A 26204-nucleotide genomic window follows, 5' to 3' on the forward strand; every position below is an offset into this window, starting at 1 on the left:
TTCTGTTTTCTATTAGTAGAGACAAACGCGACAAGATGACATTGCAAATTCTTTTTAATAATGAATGAGACGAGCCTCGACAAACAAAAAATGCACAAGCTGCGGGGCCCTCTAAATGTATATATTAAAATACTTAGAATTCGAGGACAGGCCGTTTAGCGAATTTTACGGCCTTCCCCAAAATAACAAGACGCTAGTTGCTTTAGGCGCGCCTTTAATAATTTATTTTCCTTAACTCGGGTGCACATTTATGTGACCCAAATCCAAATCTCAACCGAGTCGAGATATGCCAAACAACTACGGGTGCATTGATGTAACGTGGTTCGAGATATGTTTCCACGACGTTGCAATTCTCGTAAAATAATAACAATAAGTAAGAAAGCGGTAAAAAGATAAAATTTTGCACATAAGTTCATATTTGTATAAAATCAGATAATCAAGCCGAATATAACAGTTGAGCGACCGTGCTAGAACCACGGAACTCGGGAATGCCTAACACCTTCTCCCGGGTTAACAGAATTCCTTATCCGGATTTCTGGTACGCAGACTGTAATATGGAGTCATTCTTTTCCTCGATTCGGGATTAAAATTGGTGACTTGGGACACCCTAAATCTCCCAAGTGGCGACTCTGAAATAAATAAACCAATCCCGTTTCGATTGTCCTTTAATTGAAAAAAACTCCCTTGTACCCTTGCGGGTGCGGAAAAAGGAGGTGTGACAGCTCTGGCGACTCTGCTGGGGATTCATGAATGAACCCAGAATCTCTGGTTCAGGGTTCAAGAATTCGAGCTTAAAATAACTGTTACAGTTGGCTTTATTTATTATCTGATTTTTACATGATATATGCTTAATGTGCTAAATGATGCTTTTACCGCTTTAATATTATCTGAATTGTGTATATAAAATTGCTGCGAAACCCTTCTTCTTTCTGAGTCTTCTAAATTTATGGTGTACCCGTGCGCGTGACCCACCTTTATGTTAAAAGTCATACCAAATAGGACGAAGTTGGGTCAAGTAACTAGGCCGGGTAGACTTTCGTGCTCCCGGTACGTTGCCCCCGCTTCGGCTCAAACTGTCTGTTTGGGTAAGCCAGGTTTAGAACAAATGCCTCAGGTTTTTACCTAGAATAACTCAGCCATGTACCGGATCCCTAGTAGGAACATATATTTGCATCATGTACATCTGACCTTGGAGACTCAACACAGGGGTTGGGTCTGTCTAGGACAGGTGAACCCGAAATAAAAAGACCACCCTGATGCATCCTACTTGCTACCTGTGCATTCATTTGCCTCGAACATGCTTGTTGACCAGCTTAAATGAAATCATGGTGAGAACTGAGGTATAAAATGGGCTGTTTTTAAAAAAAAAAAATAGTTTCAAATCTTGAAATAAAGGTATTTAATCTTGAAAGGTATTTAATCTTGAAAATAGTTTGAAAAATTCCCAAAAATAGTTTTAAATCTTGAAAATAGTTTTAACTGAAAATGATTTTTTTAGTGCATATTTTCAAAATGAGTCTTGACTTTATTAAATTAAATTTCAGATACAAAATGAGCACCACACAAAACCCCCCATCCACGAATACAGAAGAGTTTCTATTTCAGCTTCAAATGTGGTGGTGTGAATTAGGCGCAGATGGTCAAAAATGGGTCGTCAAGCATTTGGGAAATCTCACGGATATTATGAAAGTTAAACCCCATGATGATCTTGATTGCGGCATTAGTAACTTTTTGGGACCCTGTTCACAATGTCTTTCGTTTCTCTGACTTCGAGCTCACTCCTACATTAGAGGAGATAGCTGGATATGTTGGTTTTGACGGAAGTTTAAGGAATCAAAGCCTGATATTCACAAAGGCTCCCTCGGTACATCGATTCTTCGGTCTTCTGAACATCAGCAGTCAAATCAGGAAAAGCAATGTCATCAATGGATGTTGTTCTTTCAACTTTTTGTATTCAAGGTTCGGAAAGTCAGATGGGTTCGAAATTCATGAGAAAGGCCTTACTAACAAGCAAGACAAAGACGCTTGGCAGGTTCACCGTCGCTTCGCCTTCATGGTGGCTTTTCTAGGAATCATGGTCTTCCCAAACAAAGAGCGAACAATCGATATTTGCACCGCGAAAGTTGTGCAAATCCTCACCACCAAAGAAAACCACACCCTTGTCCCCATCATTCTCTCAGACATTTATCGGGCTTTGACTTTATGTAAAGCAGGAGCGAAAGTCTTCGAAGGATGCAAAATTTTGTTGCAAATGTGGGTGATGGAACATCTCCAACAACAGCCCAAGATCATACAGTATGGGCCAAGAAACGATAATTGCATCGAGGGTTATGAGGAAAGAGTAAAAAATTATCAGGTTCCAGAAGGGATAGAAGCATGGGTATCTCATCTAAGGGCTTTAACGACAAATCAAATTGAATGGACTTTGGGATGGCTCCCGATGAGGGAAGTGATACACATGTCAACCTCAAATAGTTATCTGCTACTATTGGGATTGAGAAGCATCCAGCTGTATGCGCCATTGAGAGTCCTAAGACAACTAGGGAGATATCAAGTAGTTCCTGATGATGAAGATTTGAGTACGCAAGAAATCGAATTACACCCAGAAGCCACTATTCCTGAGGCTCTACTTCAGCAGATGTGGAATGGATGTCGATACTTGAAAAGTGATCCTCAAGTCCCAGACACTACAAAGGGTGAGATAAATCCTGGATATGCAAGGTGGTTCGAGAAACGGTCTCGCGTGGATGATGTACCAGAACCTGAGCTAAGAAGGCCAACCAAAAGACCCCATATTCAAAACTTTAATGATAAAATCCAAGAGCGGTTGATCTGGGGAGAAAAAGAAAAGGGGTACAAAGCAACTATCCATGCCCTAAAGGAAAATCTAAGGAACCTCAGTCTGGAGAAAGATTTGCAAGCACAAGAAGCTGAAGGCGAGAAGAAGAGTCTAGCCTGTGAGAATGAAAGTCTTCATGCTCGATTTCTGAGAATGAAAAAGGCTTCTAAAACACCAATGAGGAATTGGAAGATCAAAAAACCATCGCCAATCTTTTTGAAAGAATGCAAGATTATGATTCCGTTCTTGCTGCAATTGAAAGGGCGTTGAGCAAAGCAAAAGAAAGGATCCAACAATTAGACGAAGAAGCCAAATCTGATAAGGAACGCCAAGATAGGCAATCCGAGAAAGACAAGGCACAATTCAAGAAGGAAAAAGACCATTGGATACGATCAGAAGACCAACTTCGTGCACAACTATAAGAGGCAAGAAGGTACAACAGAGAGCATCAACAAGCGGACATTGACAGAGAAAGAGCGCAGGCGAGATTAGAGCAGGCCAGACTCCGAGCTCTATTAGAGTCAGCCCTAGATCGTGAAGACCGTATCAGAGATATAGCCACCACTCGCCAGCAGCAATTGCAGAATCAAGGCCAACATCTCCAAGATTTCAGGGCACAGATCCACGACCTGGCGGTCTACACCTCTCAAAGTTATGTAAATTGCCAAGGAATGGATTATGAAAGGTTTACAGAGCATGCACCCATTTTTGCCCGTCATCTAGCGATGGAGTTGGAAAGGATGTATCGTACGCTGGGAGGTCATCCAGGTCAAGCCCCGCCTTGAGCAAATGATCTAATAATTTTCAACACAAGTGGAAAGTGGGGCACGTTGTGAGATGTTAAGAATTGTATCTTTTTATTTCGATTTAAATGTGTGTATTTCAAGACATTTTCTTACAAAGTTTTCAAATGTAATGTTTGTTCATCTTTTTATAAATGAAAATGTTAGCCTCATGGCAGAACTACGCCTGGTCTGATTCGCGCGGGGACGTGATACGTAGGCAATCCCCATAAGATTCGACCGCTCTTAATAAAAAATAAAAAGAAAATATAAAAAAAGGGGACAAATGAGCAAACCGGGATGACGCAGGTTGTTCGAAGCAAAGCATGTAGAATCGGTTAACTGCCTAGGAGTATTGCATCCTCTATGTGTTATGATCAAATCTGTTAAACACTAACGCTAACAAAGTTTGTTATTGTCTGATCCAGACAAGTTAGTTGTTAAAGAACTCTGGCAACTCACTCCTATCAAACCAGATCCAAAGGACCGGTAGCTACAAGCATGACTACTTCAGAGAATAGTAATGAGGAAGAAAGGCCGATGAGCCAGTTGTTAAAAGAAGCGATGGAAAAGATCGAAAGGATGGGACTAGAGATGAATGCAATGCAGCTAGCCATAGCCAAAACACAAAAGAGCCCTGAAACACTGGGACACACGCCGGAATACCCTCACTCCGGCCCTTCCACAAGCCTCCCAAATCCCCGTTATCATCAAGAAAGAAGCCCTCATGATTCCCAAGCTCCACCACCCCATCAACCTCTCCCAACACCCAGTATTCCCACTTTTGTGGGACCAACATCAGCCCCTTTGCAAAGAACGACCAGTGAGCCATTGTTTCAGGCTCACGATACACAATACTATCCCCATGAGCCTACATTCCATGCACCCGAACCACAGGCTTACAATCCACACTTGGAGGTACCGGTAGAGATTGAAAAGCCGGTTAAAGCCCCTGAACAGGATGAGGTATTGAGAAAGTTCAAAAGCCTGGAGCAGTCCTTCAGGAACCTGCACGGTTTGGGCAACCAGGTCAGCGTAGCATACAAAGATCTGTGCCCTTTCCCAGACGTCCAACTCCCGGCTGGGTTCAAGATGCCTAAGTTTGATTTATATGAAGGGCACGGTGATCCCATGGCACATTTGCGGGGATTCTGTAGCAAAATGAGAGGGGCAGGCGGCAAGGATGAGCTGCTGATAGCTTATTTCGGCCAGAGTCTGAGCGGATCTGCACTAGAATGGTATACCAGGCAGGATTCCAGTAGGTGGTATACTTGGGATGATCTGGCGCAGGCTTTTGCAGGTCATTTCCAGTACAATCTCGAGATAGTCCCTGACCGTCTCACATTATTAAGAACTGGGAAGAAACCCGGGGAAAGTTTTCGCGAGTTCGGGTTCCGCTGGAGAGAACAAGCAGCTAGAGTCGATCCTCCCATGAGAGAGGGAGAGATGGTGGACTATTTCTTGCAAACATTGGATCCAACCTACTTTGGTCACTTGGTGACAACGGTTGGAAAATCTTTCAACGAGGTGGTCAAGATAGGGGTCATGATAGAAGAAGGTCTGTGGTCTGACAAAATCTTGAACTACTCGGCACTCAAGGCCACAACCCAGGCTATTCAGAGCGGCACCGGACCTCACAGGTCAAACTACCCCTACAACCCACCCCAAAATTTCTATCCACCTCGAGAACCACATTGTTCCGTACACCAGGCCCAAGCATACACTCAGCCTCCGGTTCGCCCACAATGGCGCGCGCCGGCTCCCCAGAACATATATGCACCACCACAAAACACCTATCCTCCACCGAGGGCGTATAGAAACCCTTCAGGGGCAGGCTTCCGGGGAAATCCAGATGCTAGGAATGACAGGTTGCGGAAGCAGAGAACTTTCACGGAGTTGGGAGAAACCTACACCGCTTTGTTCCACAAGCTGAGGCAATTGGGTTTGGTTAGTCCTGTCTAGACTCGAGAACCAAATCCCCCACCTCAGAATTTGGATCGATCAATAAGTTGTGAATACTGCTCAGGGATGCTCGGGGATGATACCGAGAAGTGTTGGAAATTGAGGCATGCCATACAGGATCTTATTGACACCAATAAGATCGAGGTCCAGACACCGGAGGCTCCTAACATCAACCAAAACCCACTACCAGCGCACCACGAGACTCACATGATTGAGTTGGTGTATGAGGAAGGAGATTTGAGAAAACCCTCACAAACAGTGATGATGATCCAGGCTGCCCCGAAAGAAGTCTCAACCAGTGGAGGAACGAGGGTACAGTCGCAGGGAGAAGGCGTCAAGCCAGTAGTGATATTGGGAAAGAGCCCGTCCGCCATGACAAGCAAACCCGAGCCAAACAAGTTGGTAATATCGGGGATTCCGCCCGCACCTGCAGTTGTGTTGAGGGGGCATATAGAGAATTGGTCACCATAAAGCCTGTAGTCCAACTGCCGATGATTGATAGCAAGGCTGTTCCTTGGAAATATGAAAAGGCGGTGGTGATGTACAAAGGAAAACAGGTGGAAGAAATTAGTTGTGAAGCGCAAGGGCTGACTCGATCAGGTCGATGTTTTGCTCCGGTGGAGCTAAGAAGAACCAACCCAGTTGCAACCAAGAAACCTGTGTCCGAAGAAGAGGCTGAGGAGTTCCTGAGGAAGATGAAAGTGCAGGACTACTCCGTGGTCGAACAGCTGAGAAAAACACCGGCCCAGATCTCACTGCTATCATTGCTGATCCATTCAGAGGAGCATCGGCGGGCCCTGATGAAGATATTAAACGAAGCTCATGTACCCAATGAGATTTCTGTAAACCACCTAGAAACCATTGCCAACAAAATTTTCGAGGTGAACAGGGTGACATTCTCAGATGATGATCTGCCGGTGGAAGGTACGGAGCATAATAAAGCTCTATACCTAGCTGTCAAATGTGAAGACTCGGTGGTAACTCGAGTATTGGTGGATAACGGTTCAAGTGCCAATATTTGCCCATTATCCACTCTGGACCAGTTAAAGATCGACCGCGGAAGAATCCGCAAGAATAGCATCTGTGTCCGAGGGTTCGACGGAAACGGAACAGCCACTGTGGGGGATGTTGTACTTGATTTAACCATCGGGCCAGTCCTGTTTACCATGGAGTTCCAGGTGTTAGATGCCACAGTATCTTATAACCTTCTGTTGGGGCGACCGTGGATTCATGCAGCCAAAGCAGTGCCCTCCACCCTACATCAGATGGTAAAGTTCGAGTGGGAAAGACAAGAGGTCGTGCTACACGGCGAGGACCCGGCGTGCACCATGGGTGGCGCCATTATACCTTTCATAGAGACCGCTGACGACAAAGGTCCTTGGGTCTACCAGATTTTCGATACAGGGTCGGCCAACAAAAGTTCTGAAGGAGAAATCATCCCGCACCCTAGGGTAGCTGCCGCAACAGTCATGATGATCTCAGAAATGCTGGGTAATGGATTCGTGCCGGGAAAGGGCCTGGGAATCGAGCTTCAGGGGATTGTCCAACCTGTCACCTTACCTAAAAATCTGGAAACTTTCGGATTGGGATTCAAACCAACCGCAGCAGATAGGAAGCAAGCGCGAAAAATGAAAAAGAGGGTTTGGTTTCTGCCTAAACCAGTGCCACGTCTCTCAAGGTCTTTTGTCAAAGCAAGTGCCAAGGGGTCACCGGTCCCAAAGATTCTAGGACCATTGATCGGTATAAATGAGGACCTGAATCAGAGTTTTGAGAGGCTATTCGCGGATGTCAGTGTGGTAGAAGCTGGAGAATGTTCCAGCAGAACAGAGATACAGTTTGTGGGGCCTGAGGCCAAGACCAACGATTGGACAGTTACTCCTCTTCCTGTCCGAGGGGAGTCTTGGTAGTAGGCTTTGATTTATGTTTTGTGTGTTTTGTTTTGTTCGGATTATTCCAGGGTGTAATCCAAATTTTAATTTCGTTTTTGTAAAAGTGTGAACCCTTTTATCCCGCAAGTTTAATAAAGTTCTCTTCTTTTGCCCATTTTAATTTTGTTTTGTTCTTTTTTTTCTTTCTGAACAGTTCTCTTTTTACTGGTTCTAATGACATGGCATGCACAGCGGATCTTCGACCTAGTCTAATAAATCAATCTGAATCCGACTCAATGATGCAAGAGGTCGTTTGCGACGATGAATTTGAATATGACGAGGATAAGGCCTTCGAAGAGATAAACCTAGAACTATGCCAATTTGAAGAAAAACCAAAGCCTAACCTAAATGACACTGAGGCTGTAAATCTAGGAGACGCTGATAACGTCCAGGAAACCAAAATCAGCATCCACATTGAGCCGAATGTCAGGGAAGAATTGATCAAAACCCTCATGGAATTCAAAGATGTTTTTGCATGGTCATATGACGATATGCCTGGATTAAGCACCAATTTAGTGGTTCACAAATTGCCCACTGACCCGGCATACCCTCCGGTCAAGCAAAAACTAAGGAAATTTAAAACAGAAATGAGTGTAAAGATCAAAGAAGAAGTGATTAAGCAGTTGCAAGCGAAGGTCATTCGGGTCACTCGATATCCCGAGTGGTTGGCCAATGTGGTACCAGTCCCAAAGAAGGATGGAAAAATCAGGGTGTGCGTCGACTACCGCAACCTCAACAAAGCAAGTCCCAAGGACAATTTTCCATTGCCCAACATCCATATCTTGATCGATAATTGCGCTGGGCGCGAGATCGGATCCTTTGTAGATTGCTATGCGGGTTATCATCAGATCCTAATGGACGAGGAGGATGCGGAAAAGACAGCGTTTATTACGCCATGGGGAACCTACTGCTATTGGGTAATGCCATTCGGATTGAAGAACGCTGGGGCAATGTACATGCGAGCAATGACTGCTGTGTTTCATGACATGATACACAAAGAAATCGAGGTGTACATCGATGATGTGATCATCAAATCTTGGCGTCAGGAGGACCATGTGGCAGACCTAAGGAGATTTTTCCAAAGACTCCGGAGGTATGATATCAAGCTTAACCCGGCCAAATGCGCATTCGGGGTTCCATCAGGAAAGTTGCTAGGATTCATCGTCAGTCGACGGGGGATTGAGTTAGACCCATCCAAAATTGAATCCATCCGAGATTTGCCACCGCCAAGGAACAAAACAGAGGTAATGAGTTTGCTGGGTAGACTCAATTACATCAGCAGGTTCATCGCTCAACTCACAGCAACTTGTGAGCCCATATTTCGGCTGCTGAGAAAGGATGCTGCGGTAGGTTGGACGGCAGAGTGTCAGGAGGCTTTCGACCAAATCAAAGGGTATCTGTCTAATCCACCCGTATTGGTCCCACCTAAGCCCGGGAAACCCTAATTCTTTATCTGACGGTCCTGGAAAATTCATTTGGTTGTGTACTGGGGCAACATGATGACACAGGAAGGAAGGAGCAGGCCATCTACTATCTTAGCAAGAAATTCACAGTACATGAGGTCAAGTACACTCAACTCGAGAAAACATGTTGCGCCCTAACTTGGGTAGCTCAGAAGTTGAAGCACTACCTGTCTTCGTATACTACTTATCTCATATCCCGTTTGGACCCATTGAAGTATATCTTTCAGAAACCTATGCCCACGGGAAGGTTGGCAAAATGGCAAATTCTGCTCACAGAGTTTGATATCGTCTATGTGACGAGGACAGCCATGAAAGCCCAGACGCTGGCTGATCATTTGGCAGAGAATCCTGTTGATGAAAAAAACGAGCCTTTAAGAACGTATTTCCCCGACGAAGAGGTAATGCATACAAATGAGCTGGAGTTACCCGAGGAACCGGGTTGGAAGCTTTTCTTCGATGGAGCCGCAAACGCGAAAGGGGTTGGAATAGGAGCAGTACTCATTTCCGAAACGGGACGCCATTATCCTGTTACGGCTCAACTACGCTTCTATTGCACCAATAATATGGCCGAGTATGAAGCTTGCATTCTGGATCTGCGCTTAGCTGCGGACATGGATGTCCAAGACGTCTTGGTCTTGGGAGACTCGGACCTCTTGGTACATCAGATTCAGGGTGAATGGGAAACGCGAGATCTAAAGCTCATACCATATCGACAATGCTTGCATGATCTGAGCAAGCGATTTCGATCGGTGAAGTTCAAACATATCCCGAGAGTTCACAATGAGGTTGCGGATGCCTTGGCCACCTTAGCATCAATGCTGCACCACCCTGACAAGATGTATGTTGATCCTCTGCACATCCAAGTCCGTGATCAACACGCTTACTGCAATGTCATAGAAGAAGAAGCAGATGGCGAACCCTGGTTTCATGATATCAAGGAATACCTTAGAATGGGAATATATCCAGAACATACCTCTGGAGACCAAAAAAGAGCCCTTCGGCGTTTGTCGAATGGTTTCTTCCTCAGCGGAGGAGTATTGTACAAAAGAACCCCGGATTTGGGATTGTTGAGATGCATAGATGCCGGTCAAGCCACGACGGTTATGGCAGAAGTACATGCTGGAGTTTGTGGGCCACACATGAGTGGATATGTATTGGCAAGGAAGATCCTTCGAACAGGGTGTTATTGGCTCACCATAGAACACGACTGTATCACTTTCGTGAGGAAATGCCATCAATGCCAGGTGCATGGAGATCTGATTCATTCTCCGCCAACAGAGTTACATACGATGTCAGCACCCTGGCCGTTTGTGGCATGGGGCATGGATGTCATTGGACCTATCGAGCTGGCAGCATCCAACGGTCATAGGTTCATTCTAGTGACCATTGATTACTTCACCAAATGGGTTGAGGCTAAAACCTTCAAGTCGGTAACTAAAAAGGCAGTGGTGGATTTTGTGCACTCCCATATCATCTGCAGATTTGGGATCCCAAAAGTAATCATCACGGATAACGGTGCGAATCTTAATAGCAGCCTGATGAGAGAGGTATGCCAACAATTCAAGATTACACACCGCAATTCCACCCCATATCGTCCCAAGGCGAATGGAGCGGTCGAAGCAGCCAATAAAGAATATCAAGAAGATACTGCGAAAAATGGTGGAAGGGTCCAGACAATGGCACGAGAGATTACCCTTTGCTTTGTTGGGTTACCGCACTACCGTCCGAACTTCCATAGGCACAACTCCTTATTTGTTGGTGTACGGAACTGAGGCCGTAATACCAGCGGAAGTCGAAATTCCGTCCCTCCGGATTGTCGCTGAAGCCGAGATCGATGATGATGAATGGGTCAAAGCTCGATTAGAACAGTTGAGCTTGATAGACGAGAAAAGATTGGCAGCAGTGTGCCATGGTCAGCTGTATCAGAAGAGAATGGCAAGGACATATAATAAGAAGGTGCGCCCCAGGAAGTTTGAAGTAGGGCAGCAGGTATTGAAGAAGATCCTCCCACATCAGGTCGAGGCAAAAGGCAAATTCGCCCCGAATTGGCAAGGGCCTTATATTGTGACCAGGGTATTGTCCAACGGTGCTTTGTGTTTGACAGATATCGAGGGGAGATGTGTCGACATGGCTATCAATTCTGATGCAGTCAAGATATATTATGCGTAATTTCTTTAATTATGGCAATTTTTGGTTCGTTTGTTTGTATCTGGCGTTTATTGGATAATGAGATGACAGAGGCAATTCTTTCTTCTATCCAAACACTTTTTACCCTTGTTTCCCCTTTTGAGCCTTAAGTTATTCTTTCATACCCCTCTTTTGGAATCACTAATGGAAAAGACGTGAAGATTTAAAAAAAAAAGAGAAAAGAAAAGAAAAAGAAAAAAATATTTAAAGGAAAATGAAAAGAAGGAGAAAGAAAAGAAAAAGAAGATAAAATCATAAGAAATACAAAACCGTGGGAACTACATTTGACCTGATTCCTCAAAAAGGATACATAGGTGCCTCACGGCTCGGTCATAGTATGCATAATAGGCACAGTGTGCGTAACACACGTAGCTCAACATAAGTGTAAAAAAAATAAAATTCCCCAAGCAAGAAAACCGGGGCAGAGGTTATGTTTTAAGTTCCAACAAAGGTTTGATTCCAAAAGTTGTAGCATGATCGCCCATCAAAATTATTTCATTTTTGATAGCCTTTCTTTAGCCCCACACAAAAACCAACATCGACGTCCAAAAGACCTCCCGATCAATATCCAAGAGATGCCAAGTCAGGCAAATAAAGCCGAGAATAATACACCAATCCCCAGTAAAGAAAAGGATCATAAGACTGGGAATGAATTGATGGTCAAAGGAACTTCCAGAAGAGAGGGTCGTATCGGCAACACCCCGATTCCTTGATGAAGGAGTAAAATGAGAGAGTCTTATCGGTGAAAATCTTCACAGGCACTGAAAGACGACGTAAGATGAGAAATGTAAAATGAGAGAGTCTTATTGGTGAAAACCTTCACAGGCACCATAGCTGAGAGAAAAGAGAGAGTCTCATTAGTGAAAACCCCTCGAAGGGCACTATGAGGCGACAAGACAGATCAACAAAAAAGCGACCACATTCGCAACGAAATGGACACTCATTTATCATCCCCAGCAAGTCAGACCATCGGGCAAATCGATTGATACAACTAGACTGGGTCGGGAATCTATGGTGCACGTCATGATCACGGGGACCAGTCATGTCCTCCAGATAAGTTCTTCTGAATTTCTTCTCCCACCAAATAATTGGTTCAGAAAGATTTTCTCCTTTTTCTACCTTTTATTTCTCTTCCTAAAATTTGTCTTGAAAAGGATTTTTCAAAGCTTACTACCAGAGACCGAAGGAGGATTCATCCAATGCAGGATAACCCCAACAGTCCTAAAGGCTGGCCCCAGGCAATGCAATATTGTGCCCCGCGGTTTTGGAGGAAGTAAACTCCTAAAGGGAGTGGTTTCGGGAGTAAGAGCAGACTCCCACAGCATGTACTGTAAAGAGAAAGAAGAAAAGGGGATAAATTGAAAACCAATCCCCAGCAGGCCGGATACCCCCAACAAGCAATTTTGTCCACCAACCAATTATGGAGGCATAGAGCAAGAAAAGGGGAAGAGAGAAAAATCATCCGCCGGAAAGGAACCTCCTCCCACCACGATTAAAACTAACTAAATTCTTTTGTCTGCTGCAGGAAAACAAAGGATTGATAATGGCAGCAAGACGCAACGCTAGGGAAATCACCAAAAAACCGGGGCAGAAAATGTTCTGCCAATTGTCAAAAATTTTCTCGGAAGAACGGGGAAACTATTTGAATACTTTTAAGTTCTAGGTCGCCCACCAGTAAAATGCGGGAATACATTTAAGTTCTAGGTCGCCCACCAGTAAAATGCGGGAATACATTTAAGTTCTAGGTCGCCCACCAGTAAAATGCGGGAATACATTTAAGTTCTAGGTCGCCCACCAGTAAAATGCGGGAATACATTTAAGTTCTAGGTCGCCCACCAGTAAAATGCGGGAATACATTTAAGTTCTAGGTCGCCCACCAGTAAAATGCGGGAATACATTTAAGTTCTAGGTCGCCCACCAGTAAAATGCGGGAATACATTTAAGTTCTAGGTCGCCCACCAGTAAAATGCGGGAATACTTTTAAGTTCTAGGTCGCCCACCAGTAAAATGCGGGAATACTTTTAAGTTCTAGGTCGCCCACCAGTAAAATGCGGGAATACATTTAAGTTCTAGGTCGCCCACCAGTAAAATGCGGGAATACTTTTAAGTTCTAGGTCGCCCACCAGTAAAATGCGGGAATACTTTTAAGTTCTAGGTCGCCCACCAGTAAAATGCGGGAATACATTTAAGTTCTAGGTCGCCCACCAGTAAAATGCGGGAATACATTTAAGTTCTAGGTTGCCCACCAATAAAATGCGGGAATACATTTAAGTTCTAGGTTGCCCACCAGTAAAATGCGGGAATACTTTTAAGATCTAGGTTGCCCACCAGTAAAATGCGGGCATGCATTTCATAATCTTGCATTTAAGCAACTTTTGGTTTTATATTACAGATTTTTGGAATGAGTAAACCCACCTGGAAGTAGAAGGTTACAACAGAGATCCCCAGGCAGGAAACAATAAAATCCCCTGCGCCAAGAAGCAGAAGGCTGCAAAGGCAAGTGCGCGACTCAAAAGGAAGAAGGAACGCGTCTCGAAAGAAGCAGTTTGGGAACGTTATAGCATGACCCAGCATAACAATTTTGATGAAGAAAGCCATAACCATTGAAGAAACCATTGAAAGGCTTAAAGAGGAGGGCCATGTTCCCAGCAGATCAAGCGGAGTGATGAAAACTGGCATTCAGAAAAGGCGAAGGACCAGTATCATCCCCTGAGTTCACAAAATAAAGGCATCGGAGGAAAGCGCTAGCCGACAAGAAAGCAAGGCAACAAGAACAAGTTGAAGATAGATGAGATCTCATGATCCATACTCTAGCTTAGCTTCTTGTTTTTCCTTTCAGAAAATGTAACAAGGAGATCGGTGAGCGGTAGCATCCTACGGCAGCATGCAACAGCGCACAGCAACAGCTAACACTACAGTCACGCGGTAGTCCCAGCTACCAAATTTTCCCGAACTACATTGACCTGATTCCTGTTCAGCCCAGGATATGTAGGAAACCTCTGAAGCAAAGGTTCGGTCAAACCTTTTTCAAAAAAATGCTTCACACGGAGTATTCGCACGGGCAAAAATCGCTCGCTTTATCTTTGCGCGAAAACCCTTCGTGTCTTCGTGCAAAGAGGGGCAGCTGTAAGCACGTGATTTTTGCTTCACAGACAATCACTCCAAAAGAAAACAAAAATAGTGACCAGTGACCTCGCTGTACAAATTTTCAATTTTTCATGACATGTACTGCTAGTCATTTGTGGTTCGTCCCATTTTTGCATTTTTGATCTTATCAGTCAAAATACAAGGTATGTCTGTCATAGTAATCAAACCGTAATTCGGTCGTTGAAAGAAAATTCAAAAAAATATATATGCATTGTTCATTCTAGGTTGTGATTTAACCTACTTAAATATTTTTATATGTGTGTGATAATTGTTTTAAAGTGTTGCATTGTTGTTTGTTTTAATTTCATTTTTTTATTTATTTCATTTTTTGTTTTAAAATTAGGGAAAAAACAAAAGAAAAGAGTGATGAAAATCGGTTTGGGCCCAAAAATGAAACAAAAATAGGCCCAAAACCGGCACTCAAGTCCAGTCCAAATCCGGCCTGCCCAAACATTGATTCAAACGACGCCGTATCAACGTCCTTATTGGAGCCGTTGATATGACTCAAATAAACGGTCCTGATCAGGTTGATCACTTCACCTCAACGACGCTGTTTCGGTCAAATTAATCTGAACCGTCCAACCCTTAGATCCAACGGACCCAGGCCTTCCCCCTAAACCCGTCCAATTTTGACCCGACCCAGCCTTACCCGGTCTCACCCACTATCAAACCCAAAACGACACCATCTTCCCTAAGTGAATAGATCCTGGCCATAGATCTCATTTGATCCAACGGCCAGGATCTAAACCCCTAGATCGTATATAAGCTTTCTATCGTACCCCACGCCCCCTATTCGAACCCCCCTCCACTCATCGTCTTCACCAAACACTGAAACCCCCCAAACCCTACCAGTCGCCCTGATTTCCCTTTCACCAGAACCCGGCGGCATGAACGCCGATGACCACCTTCTGAACACCCTAGGACCACCTCACTGTCCTGAACATGGATCCGTTACCCCTAGCCTCGAATCACCTTCCTTCATCTCGAATCTTCATTTGAAGATTCGAGTTGAACTCTGACCTACACCAAACCTCACCATCTTCACACTAGACAGTCCCCGAACCTCCCTCGTGACCAAACCATGTTTGGTTTGGTCCGAATCTGACCAGGGAAACACGAATCCCAGATCTGCTGTTTCGAACCCTAGGGTTCTTCGTGCCTGTTCCGGGTTAACCTCTGTATTGACATGTGCAATCTGACCCCTTGCTGATACTGTTTGATTCTAATCCTTGGCTTTGATTGTGTATGTTGTAATTAGTATAGTCGATTCGATACATGTCGTTAAATAGTTTTAGCTGTTTGAATGGTAACAGCTTGATTTGTCTCGTTGAACATTGCTTGAATCAAAATTGAAGATCGACTATAGCTATTTACAATTGATGTATTTGAATCAGAAAATATAAAGGGATTGATTTTGTTTAGTTGCAGTTAGAATTGGAGGGCATGTGCACTTGTGCACAACATGTGCATAAAGCCCTTTTGGATTAAAATAGTCTGACAGCACATGCTGTCAGATTATATTCTTGCTGCCCATGGCCTGTTTTAGTTTAATAAATGTTAAAAGGGGGCTGTCAGGGATGTCATGGGAGTCTGTTTATTTAAAATAGCTGAGTGGAAAAAAACAGCAGGGAGGGGGAATTTTGAGTTGTCACACAGACTGTAAAGTGTTGAATTCAGGCTATAAAAGAGGCAGACCTTCCATTGAGGTGGAGGGGGGATTTTTTGGAGAGATTTTTGGAGCCTGTGGAAAGGATTTTCTTAAAGGCTGGACATTTTTAGTCTTCAGGAAAAAACAAGAAACAAAAAGTCTCAGAATATCGTAACCAAACACTGTCTGAAAATTACATAATAGTTCATGTTGGTCTAGCTTTTTTGGCCGATTGATGTTGGTTGCCTGTTGAGCTGCTTGTGATTGTTGAATTGCTGGTGTGGTTACATTGAATACTCTGCTGTTTCTGTTGGTTCATTACTCTGTTTCTGGGATCGTTTATTTGTGGCTCGACTGCTCGTGAGCTTCATTATTGTTGGCTGGTTGTTGTTGCTGTGTTGTTGCTGTGTATCTGCTGTTGCTGTGTTTGTTGCATACTACTCAGCTGATCATTCCTTTCTTCTTTTGCTTGGCTATACCAGGTACACGATTAGAACATTGTCAATGTAACTTGAAGGTTGAGCATGAATACAAAAGAGAAGATCTGAAGATTTTTTTTACAGACTGTTATGTTAAACCTCATGTAATGCATGATAGTTTGCAGTGTTGTTTGGATACTGAAGATAGTTTGCATGCCTAGTAGATATCAATTGTAGGGTAATTAAACGTTAGTTTGTATATGCAGGCTGGTAGATAAAAGTATTCCCAATGCAGTAGGTTGAATCTTAGATTTGGTTTAATTGTGTGGTATATTCTGTAATGTATGCCAAGCATGAAAACTGTACATTATTAGCTAAGCTCTTTCTCTTCTGATAAATTGTCTCATATAACTGGTAAACCACACGTTAAGACAAAGAACACAAAGGTTGCAATCTCAACCTCATGAAGGTCGAGCCCAGGTCAAAACAGACCAAGCAGGCCCGCATCGAACAAACAGTGGGGCAGGTCTGGCCCATCCCGCATGAGCTGGATTTGGGCCCGTAATGTTCAATCAGTTGTCCGTGTGCGTAATCACGTTTACTTATTCTGTAAAAGCATTTTGAATCCTTCATTAAATAAGCCTATAAACATGTAATTAACTAGGACTATTTCTGTTTTCTATTAGTAGAGACAAACGCGACAAGAAACGTAGTTGTTATAAGATATCCTTTTAAAATAAGGACGAGATGAGCCTCGCCAAACAAAAGGGACAAATTGCGGGGCCCTCAGTAAATATTTGCTTTAAAAATTGTTTAGACTTCGGGATGGACCGTTTAGTAAAATTCCACGGTCCTACCCAAAATAAATACGCTAGTCGCTTTAGGCGCGCCTTTAATAATTTAATTTCCTTAAACTCGGGTGCACATTGATGTGACCCAAATCCAAATCTCAACGGAGTCAAAGTGTGTCGACGACCACGGGTACATTGATTGTAACGCGGTTCGAGATACATTTTCACAACGTTGCAATTCTTGATAAAAACAGTAAATGATAAAAGCGGTTAAAAGTTAAATTTTGCACATAAGTTCACACTTGTATAAAATCAGATAATCAAGCCGAATATAACAGTTGAGCGACCGTGCTAGAACCACGGAACTCGGGAATGCCTAACACCTTCTCCCGGGTTAACAGAATTCCTTATCCGGATTTCTGGTACGCAGACTGTAATATGGAGTCATTCTTTTCCTCGATTCGGGATTAAAATTGGTGACTTGGGACACCCTAAATCTCCCAAGCGGCGACTCTGAAATAAATAAACCAATCCTGTTTCGATTGTCCTTTAATTGGAAAAAACTCCCTTGTACCCTTGCAGGTGCGGAAAAAGGAGGTGTGACATTACTTAGGTCTCACAATTCACGGACAAGCTTAGGTGAGACATCTGTATTTATCCCCCAGAGGCTACAGAGTTAGGAAAAACTTCACATCGATTATTTCCTGTTGTGCGGTTTGGTTTCTCAATGCTAATTGAATTTCTACTCTATTTTTTCGCAGATGGCAAGAACACGCGCTTCCTCATCCACAGATAAACAGTCCGAACCCCCAGCAGCAGCTCCTACGAGGGGCAGAAGGCGAGGCTGAGGCAGGGGCAGAGCTCAGCCCAGAACAGCAACACCAGCGGCGGAGCCTCAGGTTGAGTTTGATGATGAGGTTCCGACCCAGGCAATTCCGGTGGGACCAGCTGAGGTTCCATAGGGTTCATTGCTACCCTAGTACACCAGGATGCTCTGGTCTGTCTAGTGGGCCTTATGGAGAGTGTCACCCGGGCAGGCTTGCTTCTTGTAGCACCAGCCGTCTCTTAGGCTGGAGGAGGAGCCCAGACTCCTGCTACCCGCACTCCGGAGCAGATGGCTCCCAGTTTCAGAGTCCAGCAGCTCAGCTAGTTGGAGTAGGTCAGCCGGGTGTGGTATCTCAGACCGGTGATGGAGCAGCTATGTTTGCAGATGCCTTGTGGAGATTGGACAGGTTCACCAAGCTCTTCACTACCACTTTCAGCGGTGCATCTTTTTAGGATCCCTAGGATTATTTAGACATTTGTCATGAGGTTCTCAGGAACATGGGGATAGTGGAGACCAATGGGGTCGACTTTGCTAATTTTTGCTTATCTGGATCCGCCAAGACTTGTTGGAGAGATTATTGTTTGGCTAGACCAGTTTGGTCACCAACTTTGACTTGGGATCAGTTCTCTCAGCTATTTCTGGAGAAGTTTCTTCCTATCACTTAGAGGGAGAACTATCAGAGGCAGTTTGAGCGTCTCCAGTAGGGTTCTATGACTGTTACTCAGTACGAGACTAGATTTATTAACTTGTCCCGTCATGCTCTTCTTATACTTCCCACTGAGAGAGAGAGAGAGAGAGAGTGAGGAGGTTCATTGAGGGACTCGTTCAGCCGATTCGATTGCAGATGGCTAAAGAGACGGGGAGTGAGATTTCTTTTCAAGGTGCGGCCAATGTGGCCAGGAGAGTTGAGATTGTTCCATCATAGGGGAGTGGTCAGGGGATTGAAAAGAGACCTCGTCATTTGGGCAGGTTCGGTGGTGCCTCATCTAGAGGCAGAGATTCTTTTGGTAGGGGCCATCCTCCCAGGCCATTTCAGTCAGCACTTCAGGCTTCTTATAGTGCCCCAGGTGGCCGTGGTTCTCACATGCAGTATTTTGACCAGTAGTCCTATAGTGCATCACCAGCTCCTATCAGTGCACCTCCGTTTTAGAGTTTTTAGGGTCGTCAGTCCCAGCAGTTGAGAGATTGTTTTACTTGTGGCGACACGAGGCATATTGCTAGATTTTGCCCTCGAGCACCGAGAGTTCTCAACACCAGGGTTCCCGTGCCATGGTTTAGGCACCGAGTGTTCCATCGCCCGCTCAGCCAGCTAGAGGTGGGGGTAGGGGTGCTAGAGGTGGAGGTAGACGTATTAGAGGTGGAGCTTAGGCCGCTAGAAGTGGAGGCCAGCCAGCAGCAGGCCGTCTTAGAGATGTAGTTTAGAGTAGTGGGGCCCAGGCCTGAGGCTGAGTCTTCCGATGCAGTTATCACAGGTACTGTTCTGGTTTGTAGCAGAGATGCTTCAGTGCTATTTGATCCAGGGTCTACATACTCCTATGTGTCATCTTATTTTGCACCGTATTTGATCATGCCTAGTGATTCTTTGAGTGCTCCTATATATGTGTCTACATCAGTGGGTGATTCTATTGTGGTAGATCGTGTCCATCGTTCATGTATAGTTGTGATTAGGGGTCTTGAGACTCGTGTAGATTTGTTACTTTTGGATATGGTTGATTTTGATGGCATATTGAGGATGAACTGGTTATCACCTTACCACGCTATCTTGGACTGTCATGCCAAGACTGTGACCTTAGCCTTGCCGTGGTTGCCTCATTTAGAGTGGAAAGGGACTCCTGGTCATTCTACCCGTAGTGCTATTTCATATGTGAAGGCTCGGCGTATGGTCGAGAAGGGGTGTTTGGCCTATTTGGCATATGTTCGTGATTCTAGTGCTGAGATTCTTTCTATGGATTCTGTGCCTGTTGTTCGTGAGTTTCCTGAGGTATTCCCTTTAGACCTACCGGGTATGCCACCCGACAGGGATATTGACTTCTGCATTGATTTGGCTCCGGGCACTTAGCCTATTTCTAGTCTGCCGTATTGTATGGCCCCGCCTGAGTTGAAAGAATTGAAGGAGCAGTTGCAAGACTTGCTTGAAAAGGGCTTTATTAGACCTAGTGTCTTGCCTTGGGGTGCGCCAGTGTTGTTTGTTAAGAAGAAGGATGGATCGATGAGAATGTGTATAGATTACTGGCAGTTGAACAAGGTTACAACCAAGAATAAATATCGATTGTCGAGGATTGATGATTTGTTTATGTAACGAACCGACCGGTTATTTTAAGAATTTATGCCACGATCCCCTATTAACTGCTTTCCCTGTGTTTGTTTCTGTTGTTGTGAGTTGCCGGGAGTAATTATTTGGAGTTTCGAAGAGTTTTGGGACACTTAGTCCCTAAATGAGAGCTTAAGTTTTGGAAATTTGACCGTAGTTGTAACAGTGTAAAGACAGCCTTGGGATGGAATTTCGATGGTTCCATTAGCTCCGTTGGGTGATTTTGGGTTTAAGAGCGTGTTCGGATTGTGTTTTGGAGGTCCGTAGCTAATTTAGGCTTGAAATGCCGAAAGTGAATTTTTGAAGTTTCCGGTTCGAGAGTGAGATTTTGATCTAAGAGTTGGAATGGAATTCCAGAAGTTGGAGTAGCTCTGTAGTGTTAAATGTGACGTGTGTGCAAAATGGTAGGTCATTCGAACGAGGTTTGATAGACTTGTTGATCGAAAGCGTATTCTAAGAGTTTTGAAGTTCTTAGGCTTGAATCCGATGCTAAATTGGTGTTTTGAGCGTTCCGAAGATTGAAACAAGTTTGAACGATATTTTAGGATTGGTTGGCATGTTTGGTTGAGGTCCCGGGAGCCTCGGATGAGTTTCGGGTGCTTAACGAAAATTGAATTGAACTTAGGAAGAATTTGAATTGTTGAACCTGTCATAACCTCACCTGCATATGTGGGACCGCAGGTGCGGCGCCGCAGAAGCAGCTAGGTGGCCGCAAAAGCGAGGTGCGGCTGGGTTTTCGCAAATGTGGTGCCACAGATGCGGCCAAGAGACCGAAGAAACGAACCTAGCCCGTTAAGTGTTTTTCTCACCTGCGATGCCTTCTTCCGCAGGTGCACTCCCTTGACCACAAATGCGGTAATCGCTGGGCAGAAATATGAAATTTCGAGGGTTTAGTTCAAAACTTGGAAAAATTAAATTGGAGCTCAGGGTAGGGCGATTCTGTGGGGGGTTTTGAAGAGAAGATCATTGGGTAACAATTCCTTAACCCTTTCTAATTGTATTCCATTAATCTATTATTAGTTTTGTCATTTAATTTTGGATTGGAGGTGGAAATTAGGGAAAAATTAGAAGAAAGTTCTTAGACCTAGAATTCAAATTTTGATTGGAAATTTGACCTTGGATTTGGATAATTTTGGTATGCATGAACTCGTGAGAGTATGAGGATTCTAAAAATATAAATTTTACCCGATTCCGAGATGTGGGCTCGAGGGGTGCTTTGGTCATTTTACCTAATTTCGCGTATTAGCTTAGGATTTAATTGTAGAATCAGTTACTTGAAGTGTTATTTACATTATACAATTGAATTGAATAGATTTGGGCCATCTGGAGTCGAGTACTCATGGCAAAGACGTGGTTTCAGGTTGATTTTGAGTTGGTTCGAGGTAAGTGACTTGCGTAACCTTGTGTGGGGGACATTCCCCTTAGGATTTGGTATTTGTGGTAATTGAAATGCCTTGTGTGTGAGGTGACGAGTGCGTACTTGTGCTAATTGTTGAAAATCATGTTTTTACTAAAATTGCTTTAATTGTGTTTTTCCTTTCCTGCTTAATCTACTTGAAATTTAAGCCTGTTGTTATCTTAGAGAAGCATGCTTAATTGACTTAATTGCTTTATTGCTTAAATTGCCTTATTTGTATTATGTGAAGCATGTTATATTAGAATTACCTATTTTACTTTGGTACGAAATTGAGTTTAATTGAGTATTCTTGTATTATTGCTGTGTGTTTTACTTTGGGACTACGGGACCGCATCCCGGGAGATCCTTGTACATATTTATGGTTTGAGATTAGGTGCGAGATACCTAGAGATCCCTAGCACGTATATTGAGGATACCAAGAGATTCTCGGGATACCAAGAGATCCCTAGCATATATTGAGGATACCAAGAGATCCTCGGGATACCAAGAGATCCCTGTCATATATTGAGGGTACTAAGAGATCCTCAACATACTGAGAGATCCCCGGTTATTATCTTCGTGAAGAGTGGTGTTTCCTTGTGATTGTTTTTGCCTCCGTTTCAGTTATTGCTATCCTTATTATCATGTATTAATTCTCATTGTTATCTTTCAATTGTATTGCTTTCTCTTATACTGTCGTACCTTATATTTCATTTAATCTCAGTAGGGCCCTGACCTTCCTCGTCACTACCCGACTGAGGTTAGGCTTGACACTTACTAAGTACCGTTGTACTGTACTCATACCCTTTTTGTGCATGTTTTTTATATGCAGATCCAGGTACCTCCACCCAGACTCATCACGCTTGAGACGAGGCGCTTGTAGAGACTCCGAGGTATATCTGCCTCGTCCGCAGACGGAAGAGTCCCTTTCAACTCCCCCTTTTTAGTATTAGCCCTTATGTATTTTTCCTATCCTTTGTTAGATACTCTGGAGTTAGATACATGTAGACATTCAAAGGCTGGTGATCATGAGATTCCGGTTTTTGGGAAATGTATTAGTCTTTTTTTTTAGAATTGATATTGTGTATACCGAGCGGCACTTTTAAATGCTGTTCTATTTCACTATTTCGGTTCTAAATTGTTTTCTTCCGCAAATTGGTTCATTTTTCGCATTTTTAGGCTTACCTAATCGCAAAGACTAGGTGTCATCATGATGGTTCACAGAGGGCGATTCGGGGTCGTGACAATTTGATCAATTTCAGGGTGCCAAGGTATTTTTGAAGATTGACTGGAGATCTGGCTACCATCGGTTGAGGATTAGCGCATCCGATGTCATTAAGACAGCTTTCCGCACTCGGCACGGGCATTATGAGTTCTTGGTGATGTCATTTAGGTTGATAAAAGCCCCAGCAGCTTTTATGGATTTGATGAACCGAGTGTTCAAGCCTTACTTTGATTCATTCGTGGTAGTCTTCATTGATGATATTTTGATTTATTCCCGCAGTCGGGAAGAGCATGAGCAACATCTGAGAGTGGTTCTTCAGACTTTGAGAGATAGTCAGTTGTATGCTAAGTTTTCGAAGTGTGAGTTCTGGTTGAGTTCGGTTGCATTATTGGGTCATGTTGTATCAGCAGAGGGTATTCAAGTAGATCCGAAGAAGATAGAGGCAGTCAAGAAATGGCCTAGACCCGCATCAGCTACAGAGATCCAAAGTTTCTTGGGTTTGGCATGCTACTACCGTCGGTTTGTGGAGGGGTTTTCATCTATAGCATCTCCTATGACCAGGTTGACCCAGAAGAGTGCCCAGTTCAGGTGGTCGGACGAGTGTGAGACGAGCTTTCAGAAGTTCAAGACAGCTTTTACTACGACACCAGTGTTGGTTTTGCCCATAGGTTCAGGACCATATACAGTTTATTGTGATGCATCTCGTATTGGACTTGGTGCGGTGTTGATGTAGGATGGCTAGGTCATTACTTATTCTTCACGTCAGTTGAAGATACATGAGAAGAACAATCCGGTTCATGATTTGGAGTTAGCAGCCATTGTTCGCGCTTTGAAGATTTAGAGGTATTATCTGTATGGCGTGGCATGTGAGGTGTTCACGGATCACAAGAGTCAGTATTTGTTCAAGCAGAAGGATCTAAATTTGAGGCAGAGAAGGTGGTTGGAGCTATTGAAAAACTATGATATTGCCATCTTATACCATCTGTGAAAGGCCAATGTAGTGGCCGATGTTTTGAGTAGGAGTTCAGCTAGTATGGGCAGTCTTACGTATATTCCGGTCGGTGATAGACCGCTTGATTTGGATGTTCAGGTTTTGGCCAATGAGTTTGTGAGGTTGGATGTTTCTGAGCCCAGCCGTGTATTAGCTTGCACAATCGCTCGTTCTTCTTTATTGGAGCATATCCGAGATCGGCAGTATGATGATCCTCATTTGTGTGTCCTTAGAGACACGGTGCAGCATGGTGGTGCCAAGCAGGTTACATTAGGAGATGATGGGGTTTTGAGGCTGCTGGGTCGAGTTTGTGTGCCAAATGTGGATGGGCTCCGAGAGTTAATTTTAGAGGAGGCCCATAGTTCCCGGTACTCTATTCATCCGGGCGCCGCTAAGATATATCAGGACTTGCAACATCATTATTGGTGAAGGAGGATGAATAAGGATATTGTTGCATATATGGTTCGGTGTTTGAATTGTCAGTAGGTAAAGTACGAGCAATAGAGACCTGGTGGTTTGTTCTAGAAGATTGAGATTCCTGAGTGGAAGTGGGAGCGTATCACTATGGACTTCATTGTTGGACTCCCATGGACTCAAAGGAAGTTCTATGCAATGTGGGTTATTGTTGATAGGCTGACCAAGTCAGCATATTTCATTCTTGTGGCAGTCTCCTATTCTTCCGAGAGGTTAGATGAGATCTATATCCGGGAGATTGATCGTCTTCATAGTGTGCTCGTGTCTATCATTTCGGACCGGGGTACGTAGTTTACCTCACGTTTTTTGGAGAGCATTTCAGCTTGAGTTGGGGCCAGTATAGAGGCCGAGGACGCGCACGTGTTGCAACCAGAGCACCGGAGTGAGCTGTCACCGAGGTACCACCAGCAGTTCCAGCCGGAGTCCAGACACCTGACTCGCCTACTGCTACTACTACTCCAGCACTTTAGGAGACTCTGGCACAGTTCATGAGCATGTACACCACTTTGGCTCAGGTAGGGTTGCTTCCCCTTGCTGCAACTACATCTCAGGCCAGGGGAGGAGCACAGACTCCCGCCGCCCGCACTCTTGAGCAGCGAGTGCATGTGGATCAGGTTCCCGAGGTTATTCCTGTACCGCCTGCAGCCCCAGGTCAGCCCGAGGACAGGGCAATGGTTTTAGAGGATGAACAGTGGAGGCTTGAGAGGTTCAAGAAGTATGATCCTCCTGTATTTAGTGGGTTAGCCTCAGATGATGCCCTGGAATTTTTGGACGTGAGTCACTGTATCCTCCGTACTATGGGTATATCAGGATCGAGTGGGGTGTCTTTCATTGTCTTCCAGCTTCGAGGAGTCTCCTATGAGTGGTGGCGCACCTACGAGTTAGACAGTCCGGATGAGGCGGCTTCACTGACTTGGACTCAATTTTCAGATATGTTCCTGAGGAAGTTTGTTCCTCAGAGCCTCAGGGACGCATGGCGCGCAGAGTTTGAGCATTTGCGCTAGGGTGCTATGACTGTCTCAGAGTATGCTGTCCGTTACACCAGATTGGCTAAACATGGCCCATCATTGGTTTCTACTGTTCGTGAGAGGGTTCGCCGGTTTATTGAGGAGCTTATTCCCAGCATCAGGTCTAGCATGGTTCGTGAGTTGGAGATGGATATTTCTTATCAGCAGGTGGTGAGCATTGCTAGGAGGATTGATGGTATGCATGCTAGGGAGAGAGAGGAGAGGGAGGCCAAGAGGTCTCGAGAGTCGGGCCATTATTCTGGTGCTCGTGCCCCAGCTACAGGTCGTCATGGTAGGGGTTATATGAGTCTCCCTATTCATTCAGCTCTTCCAGCAGCCAGTGGTATTCCAACTCCTCTTAGGCCTCAGGAGCCTTGTTATGCACTTCCGGTATCTAGCGTGCCTCCTGCACGGGGTGCTTTTAGAGGTCAGTCCAACAGACCTGGCCCAAGCAAGTCACAACTACCACGTCTTCCTAGAGCTTATTTTGAGTGTGGTGACACATGCCATGTGGTGAGGGATTGCCCTAGACTTGGGAGGAGTGCGCCTCCACAGACTTCTCAGCCACAGCGTGCCCCGCAGAGTCTCAGGCTATGGTTACAGCTCCAGTTGCTACCCCACCTGCTTAGCCAACTAGAGGTAGAGGTCGGGGAGGTAGAGGTCGCCCTAGAGGGGGAGGCCAGGCCCGATACTATGCCCTTCCTGCCTGTACCGAGGTTGTTGCCTCCGATTCTATCATCACAGGTATTATACTGGTTTACCACAGAGATGCATCGATTCTATTCGATCCAGGCTCCACTTACTCTTA

The sequence above is a fragment of the Nicotiana sylvestris genome, chromosome 11 (assembly GCF_000393655.2).
Source record: "Nicotiana sylvestris chromosome 11, ASM39365v2, whole genome shotgun sequence".
Lineage (NCBI taxonomy): Eukaryota > Viridiplantae > Streptophyta > Magnoliopsida > Solanales > Solanaceae > Nicotiana > Nicotiana sylvestris.